Source organism: Natrix helvetica, assembly GCF_964273705.1.
Source record: "Natrix helvetica genome assembly, chromosome: 2".
In the NCBI taxonomy this organism is placed as follows: Eukaryota; Metazoa; Chordata; class Lepidosauria; order Squamata; family Natricidae; genus Natrix; species Natrix helvetica.
In genome coordinates, this window is record NC_138552.1 from 211,092,036 (window position 1) to 211,116,604 (window position 24,569).

At 39.8% G+C, this 24,569-nt stretch overlaps 1 protein-coding gene across 1 annotated transcript in view; it reads left to right on the plus strand.

The window, feature by feature from the left end:
• The window catches only part of FNDC1 (fibronectin type III domain containing 1), an 83,160-nt gene that overhangs the window by 769 nt on the left and 57,822 nt on the right, over positions 1-24,569 (plus strand). The gene's annotated exons all lie outside the window — the stretch shown is intronic.

Consider the following 24,569-nt stretch of genomic DNA (forward strand, 5'->3'; position numbering starts at 1 on the left):
TCTTCTTTTTTCTTTTAAAAGTGGATTGATAGAGCATGGCTCTCCACAAAAGTTTTTTTTTCCCTTTAAGAAAACCTCCTAGGAATGCAATGGAGCAAATGTTTATTTGTGTACATGGGGTCACAACTTCTCACACACACATACACCACACCACACCACACATACACATTCTCACTTCTCCAAAGCTCAGATCTCTACCTCTGTAATCCTTCCACGTCTGTTTTGGCTGTGCAGCCCCACAAAGATGTGAAACCTGACCCAGTTGTTCTTAAGTGTAAAAGCAAACACAAAATACAAACTGTTCCAAAGGACCGAAGGAAGCTTCTGAGCTGTTTACAGTGCAAAGATTGCCATTCGGGGATAGCATTCCTCACCGAATGCTGCAGGGTAGATTTGCGGTAACTATGCCTAGGATAACTCCAGAAGAGAAATGGTTAGTGATCGGAAATAAGATTTGGAGGGGAAAAATAATAATAATGAAACAGTGAGGAATGACTGAGGGAGAACTTGCCACGCATGCTGTTGGAGAGAATTTCCAGGGTCTGGACTGTTTTCCCCTGCTCAGAACGTTCCCCACATCCATTTTTTTTAAAAAAATAAAGTCATGTAATCATTGATATATGTCATTGAAAAAAAATGTTTAGAATCTGTAAAGATACTTCAAAGTTGTATTGGAAGTGTAACCAGCAAGAAAGGTCTTTTATCATGCTTGGTGGATGTGCAAAAGAGCTAGAAAGTTTTGGATTCAATTACAGACATTAATTCAGAAGATTTTTTTAAAAGAGGTATATACAACTGAAACTAGAGGCTTTTCTTTTGGGATTGATTGATCAACCAATTGGAGAAAAGTCACAGAACTTTGTTTTTATATATGACTCCTGCAACAAGACTATTGTAAGCATAAAGGAGATAAGATTTAATCCTACCCACGATAGAGGAATGGATAGTAAAGATGGTGGAACTTGCTGAGATGGCCAGATTGACAACTCTGATCAGATCTAAGTTTAATGCTTACTGGAAACCCCTACAGACTGTGTGTGAAACAGGGAGGAGGGAATTAAATTGTGACATATGGTTTTAATGACTAAAAAAATAGATTGTAGAAAAAGTCATATTGTAATCATGAGTAAGAAGTTAATTTATAACTGTTGTAAAGAAAATCAAAAGTCTTTTTCCTTCCTTCCTTCCTTCCTCCCTCCCTCCCTCCCTCCCTCCCTCCCTCCCTCCCTCCCTCCCTTCCCCTTTTGACTTTGTCTTTTCCTTTCTTTTCCTTTCTTTTCCTCTCTTTTTTCTGTATTTTAAATATTAGTTCTTGCTAGTTTTTTTAAAATAAAGTTATATGTATAAGAAAAGAATGTTCCCCACCTTCCACTTGTTTTTTGCTTTTATTTTTGATCCTTTTGATCTGTGTAGTTAAAAAAGGCATGTACTTTTCTCTTGCAGGGAGGGAAGAAAGGTAAGTAGCTGTATATGCCCATACAAGTTGAGCTGGGAGTAAAGTATAGGAATTCCTACTGCATATTTGCCCACAGGGCCAGTTCGTTGCCACAATATGATAGGATTGTTAAGGTAAGGGCTAAATCCTAAGCAAGACAGAATGCTTGGAAGCAAATCCCTTTAGAATCAAGGAAACATAAACTTGAGAAAATACAGTAAGTTCATGATGTCAGGTTGGAAAGTTGAAACAAAAACAAATGGGCCTTACTCAAAGGTTTCTCCTCTCCCAGGTTTTGAATATCAGCTATTTCATGGCAGTTAAAAAAATGCACCGCAAAGTATCTTTCATCAGGCATAAATTGTGTCAATACAACTGTGGTTGTTTCCAGCAAAATGCCTTAGATCATAAAGGTAGGTGTGGCAACTCCTGAAGAGTTCCCACTGCATTTTTTTTCAGCTTTTCTGTTTCTTTTGGGAAAAAAACATTGCAGGACAGTGGCTTTCAGAGAGTGGCTGCTGGAATACCCTAACATAATATGGAATGTCCTGTCCAGAGACTCTCCAGTTAAAACACCTGCAACTCACTCAAAGAGCATTTATTGGTTCTCCGAGCATATATATATTTCTTCACATTATTCTTCGATCTGTATATGTTTGGTCTTTGTCCAAAGTCTCGTGCTGAACCTCAGCTTTGCTCCGTTAACCCAGTTACAACAATTGGATGCACAGATCAGAGAATAAGGTGGACAAAGCCAATTGGATGACCAGGGCATTTTTTCTTTTTTGGTCTTTGCTGTTATATGGAAACAGTCACAAGATATTGAAGGATAAAATAATTGCTGGCTCTATTCTGTTCAGTTCCAAATCAGTTCCAAATGAACTTGTTATAGGTCAGCGGTGTCAAACTAAAGGCCCATGGGCTCCGGCCTGTGAGGTGGTTAGATCTGGCCCATGGGGCTGCCTGCAAACAGCAAAGGACTGGCCCACGGTGCCTCTGCCAGTGAAAATGGAGCTGGGGAGGACCACGTGCGGCCCTCCTGACATCTGTTTTCACCGGCAGAGGGTTGCAGGAGGCCGTCACAGCCGAAAACCCAGGCCACTTCAGGCACCCCCAACACGAGTGATGTCGAGCTGGCCACACCCACCCTAGTCATGCCTATCCTGGCCACACAACCTCGCCCACCCGAGGTCAAACACAACTCTGATGGGGCCCTCAATGAAATCGACTTTTGACACCCCTGTTATAGGTAATCCTCAACTTACAACTGGTTGCTTAGCATCCATTTGAAGTTATGACCTACCTAAAGACCTGGATCTGAAGTTATGACCTGGATCTGAAGTTTCAATGGACGCCCCCTCTCCCGCAATCACATGACTGCACTTTGGGCTCTCAGCAACATGGCTACATTTATGGAACAGGAGACAGTGCGCAAGATATGAAAGAGGGAGGGGCCATGGCTCTGCCAACAGACAGGGGAGAGGAGGCAACAATGAGGCTCAGGTCACAGAAATGAATTAAAAGTACATTGCAATTGTTAATACAATGAAATGGTTAGAAGTGATGTGAAGTAAATGATTGAAGATGTTAAAGAATTTGAAATCTAAACTGCTAATATGTATGCAATAATGATATTTTGATATGTATAAAATAAGAGAGAGATGTAAGATCCCGGAGAAGCACCACCTTCCGTATGATGTAGCTGTCAAAATTTTTCTCCATACTTATGTACCCTTTTCCTCAAAATATTTGTAAAAACCAATAAATTTTTTTTATATATAAAAAAAACATGGCTACATTTATGGCTGTGTGTTGCATTCTGTAGTAATGCGACCAAATTTTATAACACAACAGCCTTACCCAAAACTGGTAATAACTTATGGTTTTCGGCAACGACTGTGCCCATTATGGTCTATTGGTTTGCTTAATGCCAGTTGCATTTGCTTAACGACTGCTGCAAAAAATGCTGTAAAATCATGACTGACCCTATTTTTTTTACTGTTAACAATTTACAATGGGATTGGGAAGGCTCTATTACAGTCATAATCCAAAGATTACCTGTACAAGTAGTCCTCAACGTACGACCACAATTGAGCCCAAAATTTATGTTGTTCAGTGTAAAATTTGTTAAATGAATTTGTCCCCTTTTGCAAGTTTTCTTGCCACATTGGATAAGTGAATCATTGCCGTCGTTAAATTAGTAACACAGTTGTTAAGTGAATCTGGCTTCCCCATTGACTTTGTTGGTCAGGAGGTCGCAAAGTGACTCCTGAACATTGCAACTGTCATAAATAGGAGTCAGCTGTCAAGCAACTGAATATAAATCATCTTACTGTTGGGATGCTGCAATGGTCACAAGTGTGAAAAATGATCCTAAGTCACTATTTTCAGTGTTGTTGTAACTTTGAACAGTAACTACCATACGTTTGGCAACTGGTTCGTATTTAGGACGGCCGCAGTGCCCTGGGGTCGCGTGTTCAGCTTTTGCCGCCTCCTGACCAGCAAAGTTGATGGGGCATCTGGATTCACTTAACAACCGTGTTACTACCTTAACCAATGCAATGATTCGCTTAACAAGGGTGGCAAGAAAAGTGGTCAAATGAGGCAAAATTCACTTAACGAATGTTTTGTTCAGCTACATAAATGCTGGGCTCAATTGCGGTTGTAACCTGAAGACTACCTCTACTTGTCCACTCAGAATTAAACTCTATTAAGGCAAACCCACACAGTCCCTACTGTGCCTACTAGCTGTTTCCAAAGGACTATGCCCACATCCCACCCTCTCTAACTCATCGACCACCTGCAAATTAGATGGTGCAAGCACAGCTTTAGATACTCCACTCCAGAAGTATCTAAAGCTATGGCAAATCTAGACAGCATCCTAAAAATCAGAGACATCACCCTGCCAACAAAAGTGCGTATAGTCAAGGCTATGGTGTTCCCAGTTGCAATAGATGGCTGTGAAAGTTGGACCATAAGAAAGGCTGAGCGCCAAAGAATTGAGACTTTTGAACTATGGTTCTGGAGGAGACTCCTGCAAGTCCCTTGGACTGCAAGGCGATCAAACCGGTCAGTCCTAGAGGAGATCAACCCTGGCTGCTCTTTAGAAGGCCAGATCTTGAAGATGAAACTCAAATACTTTGGCCACCTAATGAGAAGGAAGGACTCACTGGAGAAGAGCCTAATGCTGGGAAAGATTGAGGGCAAAAGAAGAATGGGACGGCAGAGAATGAAGTGTCTGGATGGAGTCACTGAAGCAGTAGGCGTGAGCTTAAATGGACTCCAGAGGATGATAGAGGACAGGAAGGCCTAGAGGAATGTTGTCCATGAGGTCATGATGGGTCAGACACAACTAACAACTCTGGAAGTAACTTTTCCCCCTTCTCCCACCTCCAGATGTCGCACATAGGCAACGGAGGGCACACCGATATGCCTGGGAGAGGTGACCAAAAATATGCTCTTTGCTGAGCTCTGTTTCAGTAAATTTGTAGATTCAGTTGGTTCTGCCAGTTTCCTGTGGAGCTGCTCCCTTTCATTTTTCACAGATCTTACAGATCTCATCGTTCCCAGTTAGCCTGGCTAAGCATCATTCCCAATATGATATTAAGAAATGCATCTCTGGAAGGCAGCTGGCGAGGAAAGCTGCAGTAGACCATCATTTGTCAACCTCGGCAATTTTAAGATGGTGAGGAAAGTTGCAACCGACCAGTGTGGATTTCAGCTCCCCAAATTCCCCAGGCGGTGTGGGAATTCTGAGAGCTGAAGTCCACAGATACTAAAGTTACCTAGGTTGACCCAAGGTGCTTTTTCAAGAGGCAACTGGACTTTCTTGGTTTCTCTTTGAAGATGTTTCACTTCTCATCCAAAAAGCTTCTTCAGCTCTGACCGGCTAGTGGAGAACAGAAGGATTTATATTCCTTGCAGGCAGCTGGTAATCTGAACACCCTTTGCATGGTGTGAGAGTAGGAATGGATATCCAGAGGAAAAATTGCACACTACAGGAAACCAGGAGCACCATTCAGGTAACCCTGAGGAGACAGATAAACCTCCAAGCACTTCAATGACCCTCTAAAAGGATGTAAATGGCCAACTGTCTGCAAAGTGTATAAATCCTTCCACCCCCACTATCCTGTCAGAGCTGAAGAAGCTTCTTGGATGAGAAGTGAGACATCTTCAAAGATTAAAAAAACAAAGTCCAGTTGCCTCCTGAAAAAGCACCTTTGGGACAACCATGACCTGAATGACTGAGAATCTCTACAGACTTTTACCTAGGTCGAGAAACATCCCTTATTGAATATCTGTCCTTGATTTGCTTGAAGGAAATGTTAATGAATGAAATACAGGTAGTCCTCAACTTACGACTCAGAGACTGTTCAAAGTTATGACAGTCACCCCCTGCCCCCAAATAAAGGTATTTATAAGCCCAGATTCAAAGTTCTGGTCACATGTCCACATTTTATGTGCTTGGCAACTGGCCTGCATGTATGGCTACTAATGGCATCCTATGACCATGATTTACAATGTATTTGCCAAAAATCAGTGTTCACAATGGGCTCACTTAACCACCACTGCAAAAGGGTCACAAAATTAGTCTTGGCCATGTAATGACCCATTGAGTGATGGTCACAACTTATGACCATAATTGCAGTCTCAATTGTGGTTGTAATTCGAGAACTACCTGTCGTTTTGAGAAAGGGATTAAATCCCTGGCCATTTTTTTTCTTTTAAAAATTGTCCATTTTCTTTCTTTCCGAAAAATGTGAAAGTTTGGCCAACTGTTGTAATGAAACATTCCTTTAATGAATAATTGCCCTATTAAAATTTATGAATGAAATAATTTTCAGGAAAAACAAATACAGCATACTTTATTTTTGGATGGTGCAAAAGTTCCAAATACTGGCATGCATTGACATGTAAGGAAAAGAGAATTCTCTAATAACATTCCTTCCATAGCCGTTTCCATAACTATTGCAATTATTATTTTCGTTGCAATTACTGTTTCTTAAAAAAAGGAAAAATAAAACATCTTGACTATTGGAATGTCCTTTTATTAGTGGCAGCCCCAATCCAGTGTTTCTCAAACTTGGGCCACTTTAAGACACGTGGACTTTATGCTGGCTGGGAAATGTTGTGAGTTGAAAAATATACTCATCTTAAATGTTTATGGGGATTCCCAGTCATCCAAGTCATGGCTGTCCCAAAGGTATTTTTTCAAGAGGCAACTAGACTTTCTGGTTTTGCTTTAAAAATGTTTTGCTTCTCATCCAGAGCTAAAGAAGCTTCTTGGATGGGAAGTGAAACGTCTTCAAAGAAACACCAGGAAGTCCAGTTGCCTCTTGAAAAAACACCTTTGGGATACTCATCTTAAAGTTCCAAGTGTGAAAAACACTACCCTGCAGTGGTGGGATTCAATTTTTTTTTTACTATTGGTTCTTGGTGGGTGTGGCATGGCATGGCATGGCTTGGTGGGCATGGCTTGGTGGGCATGGCAGGGGAAGGATACTGTAAAATCTCCATTCCCTCCCCAATCCAGGGGAAGGTTACTGCAAAATCCCCATTCCCTCCCGATCATCTGGGATTCGGAAGGCAGAGAATAGATGGAGGCAGGGCCAGTCAGAGGTGGTATTTACCAGTTCTCCAAACTACTCAAAATTTCCGCTACCGGTTCTCCAGAACTGGTCAGAACCTGCTGAATACCACCTCTGCTACCCTGGCCTATCTTGTTTGATCTTGGAAAGCTAAGGAGGATCAGGAAATCCAAGAACTGTAAGCCATACTGAGAAAATCAGGGAAAAGCAACATAAAATTAGATTATGACTCTGAATCATGCCCACTCTGTTAGAGGCCTAATTCCAGTGGCACAAGACTGTTCAGCACTTCATGACCTAGTGACCACAAGGGAGCAGTAGGGGATAGGTAGAGAGCTATGGATTCGCTCTGTGTCACCTCTGTATCTTTCACTCTGCTTGTTTTAAGAGATGGCTAAACTCAGAAAAAGAGGAAGAAAGGAGAAGAAACTCCTGCAAGCGAGTGACACTGATATTAGCTCTTGGCAACTGGCTAGATTAGTGCTTGCAATTTTCTTGGCAAGATTTTGGAAATAGTTTGCTCCTGCGTCCTTTCTAAGGCTGAGAGAGAATGACTAAGTCCAGGTCATCCAGCTGGTTTTGTGCTTAAGGTGGGACTAGAACTCACAGTCTTCTGATTTCTAGCCTGGTGTCTTAACTGCTGCTTAACTTGGCTTTCCAGACAATATTACATAATTAGGTAAAGGTAAAGGTTCCCCGCACACATATGTTGGATGCGGTGGCTCAGTGGCTAAGATGCTGAGCTTGTCTATCAGATGGTCGGCAGTTCAGCAGTTTGAATCCCTAGCACCATTTAACAGAGTGAGCTCCCGTTACTTGTCCCAGCTTCTGCCATCCTAGCAGTTTGAAAGCATGTAAATATGCAAGTAGAAAAATAGGGACCACCTTTGGATCAGCGTTCATGCTCCTTTGGCGTTTAGTCATGCCAGCCACATGACCATGGAGACATCTTCGGACAGCGCTGGCTCTTCGGCTTTGAAATGGAGATGAGCACCGCCCCCTAGAATCAGGAACGACTAGCACATATGTGCGAGGGGGAACCTTTACCTTTATTACATAATTACATGATCTTTAATCCTTGTGCTCTTTGCAAGACTTTAAGAAGGCAAATCCTAGCGAAATCTGTTAAGTTTAACAAACTGCCCTATGAAAAATTATACAGTAAAGATCAGAAAAGGTCATCTTCTGGAGTAACCTCATTCAGGGACCTTCCAAATCTGTCCAAAATGGAGTAGCATTTCTGCCAACCAGCTCGAATCCTACTTCTGAACCTTCACTAGAATTTGGAAGGATGTACGGTTGGGCAATCTTTGAATAAGAACCATTCAAGAGCTTGAAGAGGGGAACAAGAGAAGAGATTTTTGATTGAAACATTCAACTACTAATCTTAGTGAATGGGTTTACTAAGACTTTGTGAAAAGGAAACGAAAACAACAGTAGTTTGGATAAGTCTGCCAAACAATGTTGTTACTGAAGCCAGGAGCAAAATATTGAAAGGGTCTTAAAGTTACATTGGATTCTTATTATGGAAAATGGAAATTTTCTGCTGCTTCTGCTACTATTTACTTTATTTCTATACTCCATTCATGTCCTTTATTGCAATTTCCATGACTTTTGAGTTTATTGACTATACTATAGAGCAAACAAAGACTCCTTTAACCAGCTTTAGATTAATCTTTTTCCAGCTTTAAATATTGTTCCAAAATTGCAATTATTCTTCTCTATAATGTACATTCTTTATTTTATTTTCATGCTTTAAAAAAAAGATAGGAGAGAAAGAAGTAACGCCACTGTCCTTTGTTCAACCACATCATGGTTTTTTCATTAGCTGTACAGCACATAAAAGCCTTGGCATCAAAGCTGGGCACATGAGAAGCTATTTGAAATTTGGAAATAATGAAGGTTTTTTTAAATAGATAAATATTTTCAAAATTTGTTTTGATGGGTTCTTAAAATCCTAACCTACATCTTTGTTTCAAACTTATGACTTTGCTGATGGCAATGACTTTAGAGTGATCCCAGACTGCGTAAAGCCAGCCTGGTCTAATCAAAAAGCTAAGCAGAACAGAGACTGGACCTTATGGAGGGTGGGGTGGCGGAGATGAGGGAGGGGGTGGAGGCGGTGCAGAAGGGAAACAAAGAACTTGATACCCAACAAATGAAAACAGAATTTGAGAGAATGTCCTTTTATCTTAGATTTCAAAATGTGATGGAAGCAGATGATGAAAACATAAGGGACATCATGATAAACATTTTGGCTGAATATACCCACAAAGAAAAACAACAGATGGAATGGGAGATAGATAGAGTGAATTCAGCCTATGCCAGAACACACAATGTACCCAGGGAAGTACATATTAAATTCCTTAGAAAAAGCACAAGAGACGAAATTCTGGGTGTACAAAGGGGGCAAGCCCTGACATACCATGATAGGGAAATAACTATCTTGAAGCAGATCCCCAAGAAAGTTAGGGAAAAAAGGAAAAATTATTCGCAATTAGCGAATAAATTATACCAGAAGGGGGTGTGGTTCAGATGGTTGATGCCTGAAGGTATGTTAATATTCTGGGAGGAGACAAGAATTAGAATTAATACACCCATAGAGGCACAAGCCTTTATGGAAAAAAACAAAATACACCTAGAAAAAACAGAAGATCCTACAACGGATATGCAGGACACGGGTGGGGCCGGAGCTCTGCCAGCGGGGGGAGATGGGGCAATACCAAGAAAGCTCAGATCACAAAAATGAATAAGAAAATCTCTTTGACATAAAGTGACCGAAAGTATTAATGGAATTAACAAGTGGACTATATACTACTATGTATTAAATTGATTGAAAGTACCAATATAATTAATATGCTGATTATATATGACTATGTATTAATGACTTTTACCCAGATGTATACTATGAGTTTGGAGGGAGGGGGCGCCTACCACACTTTGCAACTGCCAAAATTTGTATTCCCATACCTTTTCCCTTTGAAAAATACTAAAAAGCTAAGCAGAATCAGACTAGGGCAGGGGTCAGCAAACTGCGGCTCTGGAGCCACATGTGGCTCTTTCCTCCCTCTGCTGCGGCTCCGTCACCAGTCGGCACCACAATTTTGAGAGGAGCTTCCGGTGGTGGGGGGAGAGAAGCACAGTGCACCAGGAGAAGACTCTATGGCAAGGGGAGGGTTTTCCAGTTGTCTCCACAATTCATAGGGCTTTCAGTTATGACAGTTAGAGGAAAAAGTATGCCGCGCTAGGAGGAGACTCTATGGTGGGGGAACTGAACTTCCGGTCAGTTCCAGAATTGAACGGGGGGCTTCCGGTTAGGAACTTTGTAGCTCCCAGTGTTTTCTTTTCTGTGGGAAATGGGTTCAAATTGCTCTTTGAGTGTTTAAGTTTGTCGACCCCTGGACTAGGGTAATATTTGGTTGGAAATATTGGGAATATAAGTTTGATTGAGGCAATGATATAAAGTCAAGCATGATTCAAAGGAAGGGTAACTTGCAAAGCGATGGGCTCTCCTTCAGTGAACATAGTTAATGTAGGCGGTCTGGTTTCCGCTGGACAAGAAAATCTCCAAGAGATTGAACTAGAAAATTAAATTACATTGTGCAATTCTATGATTCTGTCTTTAACAATGGGTAACCTGAGGCCTCTGTCTGAGGCAGGCCTTGGACCTCTTTAAAAGTCCCAACTATGCAAATGTCTTACTAAGACTCACCAGAGTTTTCACTTCACAAATGACCAGACTCAAATTATCCAGGTTGGCCACATTATATGAAGACCTACTTCTCAGGAAGAAAATATATCTGTGTGGCTGTGAGGAGCCTAAAACAATGGCACATAATCAATCAATCAAAATCACAGTATATTTATTTCTCCTCTCCTTCAAAAAAACAAAAAAACAACCCAGTCTTCTTTCTTGTTATGAAAAACCATGGAATATAACCTTAAATTCAGTGGACAATATCTGTTGTTTTCTTAAAACATTTTATCTAAGAAATTTATTTTTGTCTTGAAAATGTATAACACAAAATATTAGTTATCTTTTGAAGACACCAAAGAAGTCTTGCTATGTGAAAAACAGTTTTCAGAAGTCTCAATTTTATAAATAAATAAACAATTAAATGTAAATAAATACATAAAATATTGAATGAAGTACTTAATAGGGTGCATTTTTAAATTTTCTAAAAATGGTGACATATAAATGCATTGGGTAAAACATGCACCCAAATGCATTAACATTCATTGTGAAAATAACTTCAGGTTTTTTTTTATTTTAAAACTAAAACTTGGCTTTAAGGAAACAACCTTCAAAATTATCTCTGTAAAACGGATGGCTGCTGTAAATGGCAATAGGAAAAGAACAAAATGCACCTCAACTTACATTTTACAAAGATAAAAATTTGTTTTTTTAAAAATAATTTGCCTGTTTTGATATTATATAGTTTGGACTTTGGCAAAGGAGGATGTTTCCTAATCCCTAGAAATCTACTGCATCTATTGATTTATTGGTTGTGTTTATTATTAAAAACACAATTAAGAAAAATGTTAGATTTCTTCATCAAGTGCATGTTAAAGCTTGAGTACCTTGACATTTTTTCAGATTTCTGAGAGAATGTTGGCAAGAACCAGTGGAAAATTCAACTTGCACAGTAGAGATGGAGTGGAAAACCTTTCTATAAACATGAATTTTTCTTAGGTGGGCAAAAAATGCCCTCTTGCAACACAAAGTGGAAGAATATTTGGCAGTCAGGTCTTATCATCATAGCCCAACATGGTAATGAGGCTTCTGCAAAATCTGCAATGGAACACCCTTGATGGATGAAATGCTTTGATGTTAGTTTGCCCTTGTTTTGAGTTCTAAAGTTAGACTTTTGTCCATTAATTGTTTTGGGTAAAGTCTTAGGGGACAATGTTAATTTTCTTCTAAAAGGACTTGAAGGAGAACGTTTAGTAATTAATTTCGCTCAACACACTGGAATGTGCGTTACTTAACACACAATATTATGCCCAGAGATGGTATTCAGCAGGTTCAGACTAGTTCTGGAGAACAGGTAGCGGAAATTTTAAGTAGTTTGGAGAACCGGTAAATACCATCTCTGACTGGCCCCGCCCCCATCTTCTCTCTGCCTCCTGAGTCCCAGCTGATCGGGAGGAAATGGGGATTTTGCAGTGTCCTTTTCCTGCCATGCCCACCAAGCCACACCCACAGAACCGGTAGTAAAAAAAAAATGAATCCAACCACTGATTATGCCTCTTCTTTCCCCCCACAACAGCAACCCTGTATCGTGAGTTGTACTAACTAGAAAACTTGTGGATATATATCCTTCATTCAGAATGAAAAGCTACCAGACACAGACATGTAGAAATTCTGTTTTTGCTAGATGAATAAAAGTGTGTTGGATGCGTTCTTTGATCACCATTATTTCATTGTATCCAGCTTTTTCTCTTTTTCCCTATTTCACTGAAGAAATCTAAGTTCATATTTTAGTAGTTTATCTTACAGTGGTGATCCCATTCCAAAACGTTGCAAGGAATGAGTCATAATATAGGTTTGGATGGGGAGGATTAAAGTTAATCTCCCCTTAAAATAATCTCAGAAGTTTAGCCAGGCAGTTGCCAGAACTGAAGATTGACTTGAAGAAGGAAAAAAGATAGATAGCATAAATGTAATTAATTCATGGACTGAAAGATCTATTATACTACCAACTTTGGGCCTAGTAACTAATAACAGGGAAGAAATTAATTTCACCCATTTTTTAACCTAATTTGAATTACCGTGACAAATGGAATATAATTATTCTTTGAATCATAAACTGATCCAAATATGTATGGCTTTCCTTACTGTTTTGTTGACTTTGGAGTTGACAGCTGGCTCAAAAATACCATGCAAAACCATGTATAGTAAGAAACATTGAATGCAAAAAATACAGAATAAATGTTGCCAACAAAGCATGTGTTGTTAGAGGTGAAATTTTGTGCTGTTTAAAATTGCAGACAGGTGGAAATGGATGTCACTGATTTATGAATTAATTCATACTTGATTGATACGAGTTAGTGATTACCTACTAAGAATGCCACAGGCCCTGTCACTTCCATTATTATTACGGTTGATCACACAATCAGCAAGATTTTTGGACTGGATTTTTCATTTTTGTCCATCTATTGAGTCTTTCTCAAGGATCTGGGATAGGCAGATGTTGCTTAATAATATTAAATGTATTGTCACAGGTTGTAAGCTCTTCCAAAAAAAGCTGCCTGTTGTAATTGATGGATGGTGGTTTTGTCAATGCCTATAGTGTTCAAGTGGTGCTCCAGAAGTTTTGGAGTTGCATCTCAAGTGCCAGTTATTAGTACTACCTTTGCTTATTTTGCCACAGTAGTTCTATTTCTATTTGCAGCTGTTTATGTTTTATGATCCTCCCCCCCCCCCCGCCGTTCTTTCGATTCTCTTCTACTGTCTCCAGGTATTGCAATGTTCAGTCTCTTGACTTTTTTTTGTCTTTCTTATCAATAATTGTTAAGTGTGGGGTGTTGTGTAGCAGAAGCTTGTCTGTTTCAATTCTAAAGTCCCAAAGCATTTAGCTTCTTCATTTTTTCTTACTTCATCAATTTTATCGTCCCCCAGTTCTTTCTTGCAGGCAAATGGTATTTCTTGCAGATATTCTAATGCACCATTGTTGCAACTTTGTCATTCTGTTGTTTGTAGTCGGTTTGTATGATCTTTGTGCCGCAGCTAACTACTGTAGATTCTTTACCGTTATTATTTTCAGCTTCTTTGCAGAGGCAACATTAACTGTGTGTTACTGTCTTCTCAATCCTGGCTTTCTATGCATTTGTTCTTAAGATTTAGTTTTGGGCAGCGAGAATTAGCCCCTCTGTCTCTTTCTTCAACTGTCCTGCTCTTAGCTATTGCCAGGTCTTGTTCTTATCTGCTCTTCCTGCTAGTTTTTATATGTGTAACTGGCTATGTAATATTTCATTTTGCCATATGTTTTTTATTCATCATTTGGTCTTTCTTATAGATCAGCTTGGTTTCTTTGGTATTCAGTAAACCTTCATTTTCTGAATCATCTTCATGCTTTATATCACAAGAGGGCAAAAGTCAATTTTGCCCTGCGATGAAGGGTAGGAAAAATCAGAAAACCAGAAAGGACGTAGAGTGGTCCTTCTATGGTCTAAGACCGTGATGGCAAACCTATGGCACACATGCCACAGGTGGCACGTGGATCCCTCTCTGCGGATCCCTCTCTGCGGATCCCTCTCTGCGGACACGCGAGCCGTCGCCCTAGCTCAGCTCCACTGCACATGTGTGCGCACTTCCTGCTGGCCAACTGATTTTTGGGTCTCTGCCGTGCATGCAGGAGACCATTTTTGGTCCCAGGAGGCTGCAGGGAGGCCTGCTAGACCCAAACACGGTGCACGTGGGGGCATGCGCAGGGGGCAGGTCACACAGGTATTTGTGTGTCATGCATTATGGGTGTATGCACCTGCACACACACTGTTGCACACACGCATGCGCTTTCAACACTCAACAACAAAAAGGTTAGTCATCACTGGTCTAAGATCACCTTCACTGCTACACCTAATTGGCTCTGTGTTTCTCTATGCAAATTCATCTTTTCCTCATATAGCCCTCAGTGCTAGAACCTCTGAGATGCATCTAGACCTTGCCTCTGAGCTTGAAACACACCTAGGAGGAGAAGATACCGTTCCAGAAAGAAGATCCACAAGCATAGGAGAGCATGCTCCTTCTTGGCTGTAGGGCTAAAATCATAAAAAGATCATATTCTCAGGGAATGCCTGACACTATATATATATATATATATATATATATATATATATTTGTATGATATGTCATTGGTGATTTGCAGCAGGAATCATGTGAATGGTGGTGTTGGACTTCTAGCAGCTGTCATGAGCTGTTCTCCACATGTGATACCTTTATGAAGGTTTTCATAAGCATTCCTCACCCCACCACCCCTAGTGTTTCTATTTTAGCTACCAGTTTCCAAAATGAAAGTTTCCAAGGTTCTTCAAGGGAAGATTTGAGAGTTATAAAATTGTGCTTTTTTTTAATAGACAAGATCAGCCTGCTTCTTAAAACAGATTACCTCATCTATTCTTGCGGAATTATTCCGCGTAGGCCTATTCTACTGTATTCACTGCATTTAGTATTCACTGTATTTAAGAAGTCGCATCAGAGGTGGGCTGCTCCTGTTTCGGCCAAACTGGTAGTGGAATTTAGGCCTGGGTTGCAGAACCGGCAGCGACCCAGGCTGGCCACATCCCCGAACCGGTTCCTTGGTCGCCGCTGCCATTGCTGGCATGTTGTTTAGTAGCACGTGCGCATGCGCAGCTCACTGTAAACTGTTCTGTGCATGCGTGAATTTGCATTGAATTGTGCATGCGCACGCAGCGGGCACAAAGCAAACCGGTAGTAAAAGCAGGAGCAATCCACCTCTGAGTTGCATTAATACTGAGACTCTACATCATTTCTCATCTTCCTATCTTTCGCCACAGGTCTTCATTCTGTTTTGTTTACTTGTCACATCAAATATTTCTGCTTTCGAAAATGTGGTGGTCTCTGTCAGTCAAAAACGATTGGACGGTGGTTAGGTTGGCTTTCTAATTTGCTAGCTCTACAGTTTTTCTGAGTACTGGGTGATCTAAGAATCCATTGGATGAAATCCTTGAGCTGGCAGACCTTTGAATATAATGACTAAATAGCTGTGGTATGGCTGTTGAGTGATTTAGTTTTTTAAGGAAGAAGGTATAATTGCTCTTTAAAAAAAAAAAACCTTTGGGAGAAACAGATGTACAAGTGTGGTGTATAAATAAAAGCTGGAATCAATTCCCTTGCTGTATAAATTAAGCCATATTTTTTGACCCAGAATACCCTCAATGTAAACTGTGTTTGCTTTAGGCATGTACTGTATCTGCACAGTAGTGGATAGATGGTGCTAGAGATCTATAATGTGAATAGTCTTAGGTTCCTAAGTGATCCAGTGGAGATGTCTGCCAAGCAGTGGTGGGTTTCAAAATTTTTAGAACCTCTTCTTTAGGTGTGGCCTGCTTTGTGGGAGTGGCTTGCCGGCCATGTGACTGGGTGGGAGTGGCTTGCCAGCCATGTGACCGGGTGGGAGTGGCTTGCCAGCCAGGTGACCGGATGGGAGTGACTTGGCAGTCATGTGACTGGGTGGTGTGGCCAACTTGTAAAATGTGGTGAAACTCACTTAACAATGCTCTTGCTTAACAACCAAAATGTTGGCTCAGAAACTCTGGCATTTGAAGCACACAAGTCTTAAAGCTGTCAAGTTACAAGACCCTTGCTCCCCTAACCCTTTAGAAAAAAAACCAGAGGTATTCAAACTTGACAGCTTTAAGACTGTGGACTTCAACTTCCAGAATTCCTCCTCCAGTCATGTTGGCTCAGGAACTCTGGCATTGAAGTGTACAAGTCTTAGAGCTGTTAAGTTACAAGACCCTTGCACCCCTAACCCTTTAGAAGAAAAACCCCAGGGGTGTTCAAACTTGACAGCTTTTAGACTTGTGGACTTCAACTCCTAGAATTCCTCCTCTCGCTCTTCATCTTGATGATGTGTGGACGGGCGGGAGGAGGCTGCTGGAACCAGTTCTAAACGGCACTGTAGATTTGTGGAACCTCTTCTATAGAAGAGGTTAGAACTGGCAGGAACCCGCCCCTGCTGCCAAGTGACCTTAAATTACTCTGGGTTGATCCATTTCTTCTTTCCTATGATTTTTCTTGTATCGGCACATGTTTACTTAAGGGTACATGCCACTGCATACAATGGGGTTTGTGCTATGTAAAAATTCATAGCATTTCAGTTCTACGTCATTCTCCTCTTCTCTCTTCCAACCTATCCTTTTATTAATATTGTGGTAACTTGCTCTGAAGCCAGTACACGACACAGGAAACATTGAATATTGAGTAAAGAAATTCAGGTTCAAATCCCTGTTCAGTCATTTTAGAGTTATATGGACCTCCAAACCAGGGGTGAAATCAACTTACCATTTGCTACCAGTTTGCAAATGTGAGCACGCTCCTGAGGTGACATTAGCCCTGATCTTGATCCAGAGTCACATTCATAACATTGACGGCTATAAAAATTTGATGAATAGAGTAAATTCAGCATATGCTAGAACACATAATGTTCCAAGGGAGGTACATATCAAATTTCTCAGAAAGACTACAAGAGATGAGATTCTGAGTGCGCAAAGGGGGCAAGCCTTAAAATACCAGGATAGAGAAATAACCATCTTGAAGCAGATCCCTAAAAAAGTGAGAGAGAAAAGAAAAAACTATTCGCAACTAGCGAAGAAGTTATACCAGAAAGGGGTGTGGTTCAGATGGTTGATGCCTGAGGGCATGCTAATATTCTGGGAGGATACAAGAGTTAGAATCAACACAACCACAGAGGCCCAGGCCTTTATGGAAAAAAATAAAGAACTCCTAGATAAATTTGATGATCCTATACTAGATTCACAGGACACGGGAGGGGCCGGAGCTCTGCTGGCGGGGGGAGAAGGGGCAATACCAAGAAAACTCAGATCACAAAAATGAGCAAGAAAATCTGCTTGACACAAATTGATTGAAAATATTTGAAGATAAAAGTTTATATGCTGACAAAATATTATTATGTAGTAATAAACTATATGTATAAATGAAAATTATGAGTATGGGGGGAGGGAACACTTCCTACATATTGTAACTGCCAAAATTTGTAACTTATTCCACCATCCCTTTTCCTTGTTATTTTTTTAAAAAACCAATAAAACTTTGTTTAAAAAAAATTTGATGAATAAACAAACTGGTGTCCTCTATAGTCTGGTCAATATGGCAAAAAACAACAACAACAACCAAACACAACCCAAATATACTGTATATACAAAAACCCCATCATATTGGAATTGAATAGTATCCCAATTCTACTATAGAGACAACACTTAGGGTACAGTGCAGAACAGGTGACATTGTACCCTACTTCTCAGCTTAATATCTGTCTCTTGAGACAGCTGTTTTACTAATGATAGGGTTGTCTTTGTGTTGTACAAACATTGATGAGATAGATATAATCTGTGAATGTCTAGACCTAATTCTTAGTAAGAAAGGATAATTCTGTTCATGTTGGTTTCCCTAATTTCTTAACTTACTGACCTCCAGTCTAGTTTGCAAAATTGGCAGAAAAAGCTTGCATCAGTATTGATATTGATGCTCTGATGTACATACCAATTTTATTGTTGGAAATTCACATTTTTGTCTATACTTGTCCTAATGTGGGTATTTTGTTAACCAGTTTTTTCTATATGAAAATACATTGCTTTTCCAATTTTTGGACTTTGAAGATAGGATAGAAAGAGGGCTGGCATTTTTGAAATTTGGTATTGAAGAAGATTCCTGAGAATATCTTGGATAGCCAAGAAAAACAAAGAAATCGATCATTGAAAAAGTCAACTCAGAGTTTGCACTCAAGGCACAAATAACCAGGCTGAAATTATCCTACTTTGGACATATTATGCCTTGTTCTCTACAGAAGTTTGCAATGCTGGAAAAGGTGGAAGAAAAGAAGATGGATTGGTTACAGTGGTGATTGGAAGACCTAAAGGACCAAGTTAGGAATATATATATACATGATGAAAATCTGTGTTGCTAAGAATCAACACCAAGTTATTGGCAGAGTGCTGTGTTTTCATGTATACTTTCCCTGAATGCATGTTTTAAATTTTCAAATATTTTGGAAACTTCTGAGTGTAGATTTCAGCTTATATGTGCTTTCCAAGATCCACATATTTAGTGGAATATTTTCCTAAAGATTCTGTTCAGCAAAATTTCTCTTCCATCTTTATTTCTGGAAGCTCCTTCTAATTTCATTTCCTATGATTTGCTGCTCTTTCCTCTTTCTTATGTAGTGACTAAGACAAAGGCTTAAGCCCAGGAGAAGATGCAGGTCTGAGAGAGAGACAGAAACAAGTGGTTCTTCTCCCATCAATCAAGCAGCTTGTTCCATGGTTCATTGGGCTGGGTAGGAATGCCATGTCTTAGATACCAGATTAGCAAGCAAATGCAATGGGCAGCAAATCTATAGGGAGGAATGTTGAATTTATATTTACCAACAAAGAAATAAAGGGAGACTAGTATAGATCTATTTCAAGCTATTTAGCTCTCATCAGCTAGCTATACCCTTCAGGGATTCAAACCCGGGCTACTTACATATTAGGTAGATATATTAACCGCCAAGCCATGGGCTCTCCTTGCTTTGTTGGCTATACCAGGGAGAGATTAAAGTTTTTAATCTTTCAACACAAAAATAGTAGTTTGTTGCGAAAACAACTGCCTGCAAAGGCTGCTGGATTGGGGCTGAAAGGCAAAAGCGGAAGCATTATGCTCCACCCCATAATTGGGTAGACCAGGTTGCCCTGGTCTCACTGGAAAAAAACACTTACAGGGAGGAATGCATATTAAAACCCACTACTATACAGTAGTACATTTCATCCTTTCCCTTTTAAAAAGCCTCCAGAGAGAACTGGGATAGAGAAGCAAATCCTTTTCTACAGCCACATTTGTTTTACATGGATTACTTTCCATATGGCTTTTTGGCTGCTGTAGTTTTTTTCATGCCCTCTGTCCCACGAAGAGTCTTTATACTAGTTCCAGTTGGAAAAGGGTGTCTACAACTGGTGCAGAAGAAGCTGATCGATTGCAGACTTCCTTCCTGCCAAACCAGACCAGCAGAAGTTGAATTAAATTATGTGGCCAGTAGCAATGTATTCAGTCTTTGTCAAGGATCAGTAATAAGTCTCATTTATTGCAAAGTGAAAACCAGGGAGTTATAGCAGGATATGAAAGTGCCAAGCCCATAGAACCTTCAGATTTAATACCATAATGGAAGGTTGACCTAATAGAGTTGCCAGCAAAATTACTCTTTAAGAGGATTCACAGCTACTGTTATATCCAGGTGAGATATATATTATGAGCCCCAGCATCTTTAAATTCATTTTCACTGGCAGATGGGCAGGTTTATTACAACAGCTCTGTGGGTTTTTGAAGGAGTATCAAATGGGCTGATATTTAACAATCTGCCTGTGGAACTCTAGTTTTTCAAACTATGCATCAGATAAAAATCTTACTGACATTTTTTCTTGTGCGCAGAAAAGTCAGTAATCACTTTTATGACTGATCTGGTTGCCAGCGACATGAATACAACGGTGGTTGAGCCGTTTGCCAAGAATGTAAAAAAAAAATTAAGCTGCTTAATGTACACACGAATGGTTAACTGGATCCACGTGAAGTGTACCCCCATGGGAGTTTCAGAATATTTGCTAGTGTGCTAAGGAGGGAGGGGACGTACACATTCTTTTAGGCTTAAGAAGCATTTAGTTTTTTGCTATATTTTCCAGGAAAAATAGAGCTTTTCCACATGGAGCATTTATACCAATCTAGTATCACCTCTCTGCTGTTCTTTCCCATGATATTCTCCTTGGCAGCTGAGTTCAGCCCCATCCCCCCCCCGCTTTGTTCCAGGTACACAATATATGCACTGCTGTTTCATCAAAGGAATCCTACAGTAGTGGGGGCCCCAATACCAGGGACCGGTTCCGTGGAGAGAGGTTTCTTCATGGACTGGAGGGAGCGTGATTTTTTGTGCTACCTGCATCCCGTGGATGAGAGTTTGCTTATTTGCATGGCCTGGTTTCTGGCATACTGCCGCTTGGTGCTGGTCCATGGACTTGTGATTGGAGTTGGGGGCCCCTTGCTTTAGAGATTTGGTACTCCAGATCCTGTGAAAACAGTTTAAGGGATCGGGACAACCGGCATTCCTCCTTCTGCATACAGGTTAAAGCAGAGAAGAATAAAGATCATACTGATAATCTTAATAATTGCTTCATGCCATCCAGAGGTTGAGGTCTGAAAATAGGGATTTAAAGTTGGCTTGATGGATTCCGATTAAAAGCAACTCCCTGGTTACTGTAAACAAAGATAAAGCAGGGAAGCTGTGCAAAGTGTGTGGATTTTTGGTGGGAGAAGGAAGAATACGAATAGCAGAAGGCAAACAAGATCTTGTATTGATGCCTAATTGGACAAATATGCCAAAGGAAGTGGACACATGGCATAGGTTCTAAGTCAGAGTTTCCCTGCTTGGCAACTTGCTGGCTGGGGAATCCTGGGAGTTGAAGTCCACACATCTTAAAGTTGTCATGGTTGGGGGACCCTCTTTTAAAAGAAAAGTAGCTTTACTGACTTTGGCACCTTTTAGGGCAAATGCAAATATGCCATTGCATACATGTAACTGCTTTCCCACACCCCACACTGTAGGACTGACTGACAGCATAATCATGATCCAAGCATCCTTGTACCATTTTGATTTTCCTAGAGGGCCCTGTATGATTGGCATTATGTAGTTGCAGATCATTGTAGAAAAATGAGATTAGTTTCTCTTGTGTAGCTTACCAAAGAGTAGTTCAAAGGATAATTGACATGTGTCTTCTTATATAGGTAAGTGATCCTTCTTTGGCCTTCTTTAATGACTAACAATTTCTGAGACATTATTTGATCTGCTTGAAGAGAACTTGAGACCAATCCTATGTCAGATGAGTGCATACCCTTCTCACAAGTCATGAAATTCACTTTCATTCAGTATTCTTGTCTTATTATGGGTCCCTTGAACTGTTCAGTACATCTAAAGAGCACATTTCTTTATGTGGGGCATTCAATGGTTTGTTCATTAAATTGGAGTGTAGATTGCTAGTCATGGTAAGTGCTATTCATTTTATCTAGTCCTGGTTTTGTTTTGTTTTGTTTTTAGTATATGGTTTCATGGTGAATTGGATGTATTTCTTTTAAATCAAGGGTGAACAATTATGGCCCCTTTACAACCTGTAGATTTCAACTCCCAGAATTCCTGAGCTAGCATGGTTGGCTCAGGAATTCTGGGAGTTGAAGTCCACAGGTCAAAAAGGGGCCATAGTTTCCCATCTTGTTTTACATCAATATGTGTATTTTTTTTTGTTTTTATCTGAATTTAAGCCACCCATCTTCAATGTTTAGGATTGCCTAGAAGTAGCCTTTAGTTGAATAGCCTTTTCAGTTTAAAACAATATGTTTGTGTTATTTTCTTTTCTCTGACTACACTACATATAACTTGCAATTTTCCTACCACCTCATTTACCATCACTGGTTTCCACATCCACATGATTGAGCCCTTTCAACTTTGCTCCCCTATTGCAATATCTTAATGCTTGGATCTTGAATTCATTATATTGCCTCTTATTTCATCTCCATTGTGTGTGCTAGTGTTTGTGTCTATCTACTTGCGGTTAAAAGATTACATGTCAAATCTTCTCATTAAGAACCTGGGCTGGTGATGTTTTTTCTTCTTCAACTCATGTGGTTTATTTCTGTAGCTCAGCCAATTTAAATGTATGCCTTGACTCTCAATTGCTCTTTTTTTGGCCTTTTCTCATTGTGGTTTTTCATCATCTGTACAATATTTCAACTAACAGTTTTATTATGGGAAGTAATGGTATGTGGATTTATACTTGGCAAATACTGAAAATGCAGCTAATGTATCTTGGGAGCTGTTGTAGATTACAGGCTCACCATATAAACGGTGTCTACTTAGATTGCCTTTAGTTACGTTGTACAATGTTCCTCAATGAACAAGTATGCGTTTTGTTGCTGTATAAGCACGTCGGCTCACTCTTACTTATTTTGTAGCATATCAGAAATGTAGATGGTTCTTTGATTGTTACATTGTGCCAAAAACATATTGGTGCAACTGGGTACCATTGCTTCCATCTGAGCATGCATGCTTACTTCATAGAGTAAGACATGTTGGAATGTTCTACATCAAATTATATGTATAAAATAACAACTTATTCTTCTTGGAGGAAAAATTACTCCTTTTCTACTGTTAATTCTTTGATATCTAAGAAGTCTTTAATTTCCTGTTCTGAAAATCTGATTTTGTACCAGCTGATTTTTATCATCTTAACAGATCTTTAGCTTGGCTTATTTCCATCAGTTTCTTTTCAATGATTTGGTCATTTGGAAGTAACTGCTATTCTAGACTTATTCTAATGTTCTTTTCTACTTAAGATAGCCAAATGTAACTGAACAGCTACAAAAACAAGCCTTTTGTCATGTGACAAATTAAAGCCAATTCATACTGCATTTTTCAGGACTCCCTTGAACAGATCTTGTCTTCTAGGAAAGAAGGGACATGTTCATAAAGCTTTCTTGGCACAATGCAAAAGTGGTTTGCCATTGTCTTCCTCTGTGATCACTATTCCAGTTGTCCTCAGCAAATCCAATATCGACTCACAACTTTCTAATTTAGCTTGCATCTTGGGATTTCATAATGGTGGCGCACTAGTTAGAATGCAGTATTGCAGGCTACTTGTGCTGACTGATGGCTGCCTGCAATTTGACAGTTCAAATCTCACAGGCTCAAGGTTGAGTCAGTCTTCCATCCTTACGAGGTTGGTAAAATGAAGACTCAGATTGTTGGGGGCAATATGCTGACTCTGTAAACCACATAGAGAGAGCTGTAAAACACTGTGAAGTAATATCTAAGTCTAAGTGCTATTGCTATTGCTATTGCTATTGCTATTCAGGAAACTAAGTACAAATTTAGCAGCAGAACAACCTCCTCCTCCTCTGAGATTTAAGATGGTTGACTAAACAGTGCCACCTCTATGACTACATATTTGAAATGCATCAAATGTACACTTTAGAATGCTACCCTAGGCATAATAATGGTTGGAAAACCTTGCAATAGGTCCCATACTCACGGAGAAAACATGTTGATTGAATAGAATAGAATAGAATAGAATAGAATAGAATTCTTTATTGGCCAAGTGTGATTCGACACATAAGGAATTTGTCTTTGGTGTATATGCTCCCCGTATACATAAGGAGAATAAAATACATTCATCAAAAATAAAAAGATACAACACTTAGTGATAGTCAAGGTTACTAATAAGCCATCAAATTGTATTAGGAAACAATTAAAAACAATATAAATTAAAAGATACAATCAACATAGTTAGAGTAATAGGTTGGAAGAGAAAGATACTAGTAAGGGAGAGAAGAATAATAGTAATACAGTCTTAGTAAATTATTTGACAATGTTGTGGGAATTAGTTGTTAAGCAGAGTGATGGCATTCTGCGAAAAACTGTCCTTGTGTCTAGTTGTTCTGGTGTGCAGTGTCCTATAGCATCGTTTGGGGATAGAATGAAATTGAATTTGGGGCAGCTGCTGTGAAATGCACACAAAATAAACAAAACACCTACCATATCAGTTATCCAGGTAGCTCTTCTTAGTTATCCAGGTAGCTCTTTTCTTCTTCAATATATTCCACCAGAATACATGTGTTGGTAAAGAACAGAGCAAGTGAATAAACAAGCTAAAACACAGTCTAAAAATTTACAATGTTTTTGTAGTGTCTCTATCGCCTAATTATCTGAATTTGGGATTGGGTGGGTGTGATTCAGTGAGACAAAGTGATGTCTCATATGAACCTTCAAAAA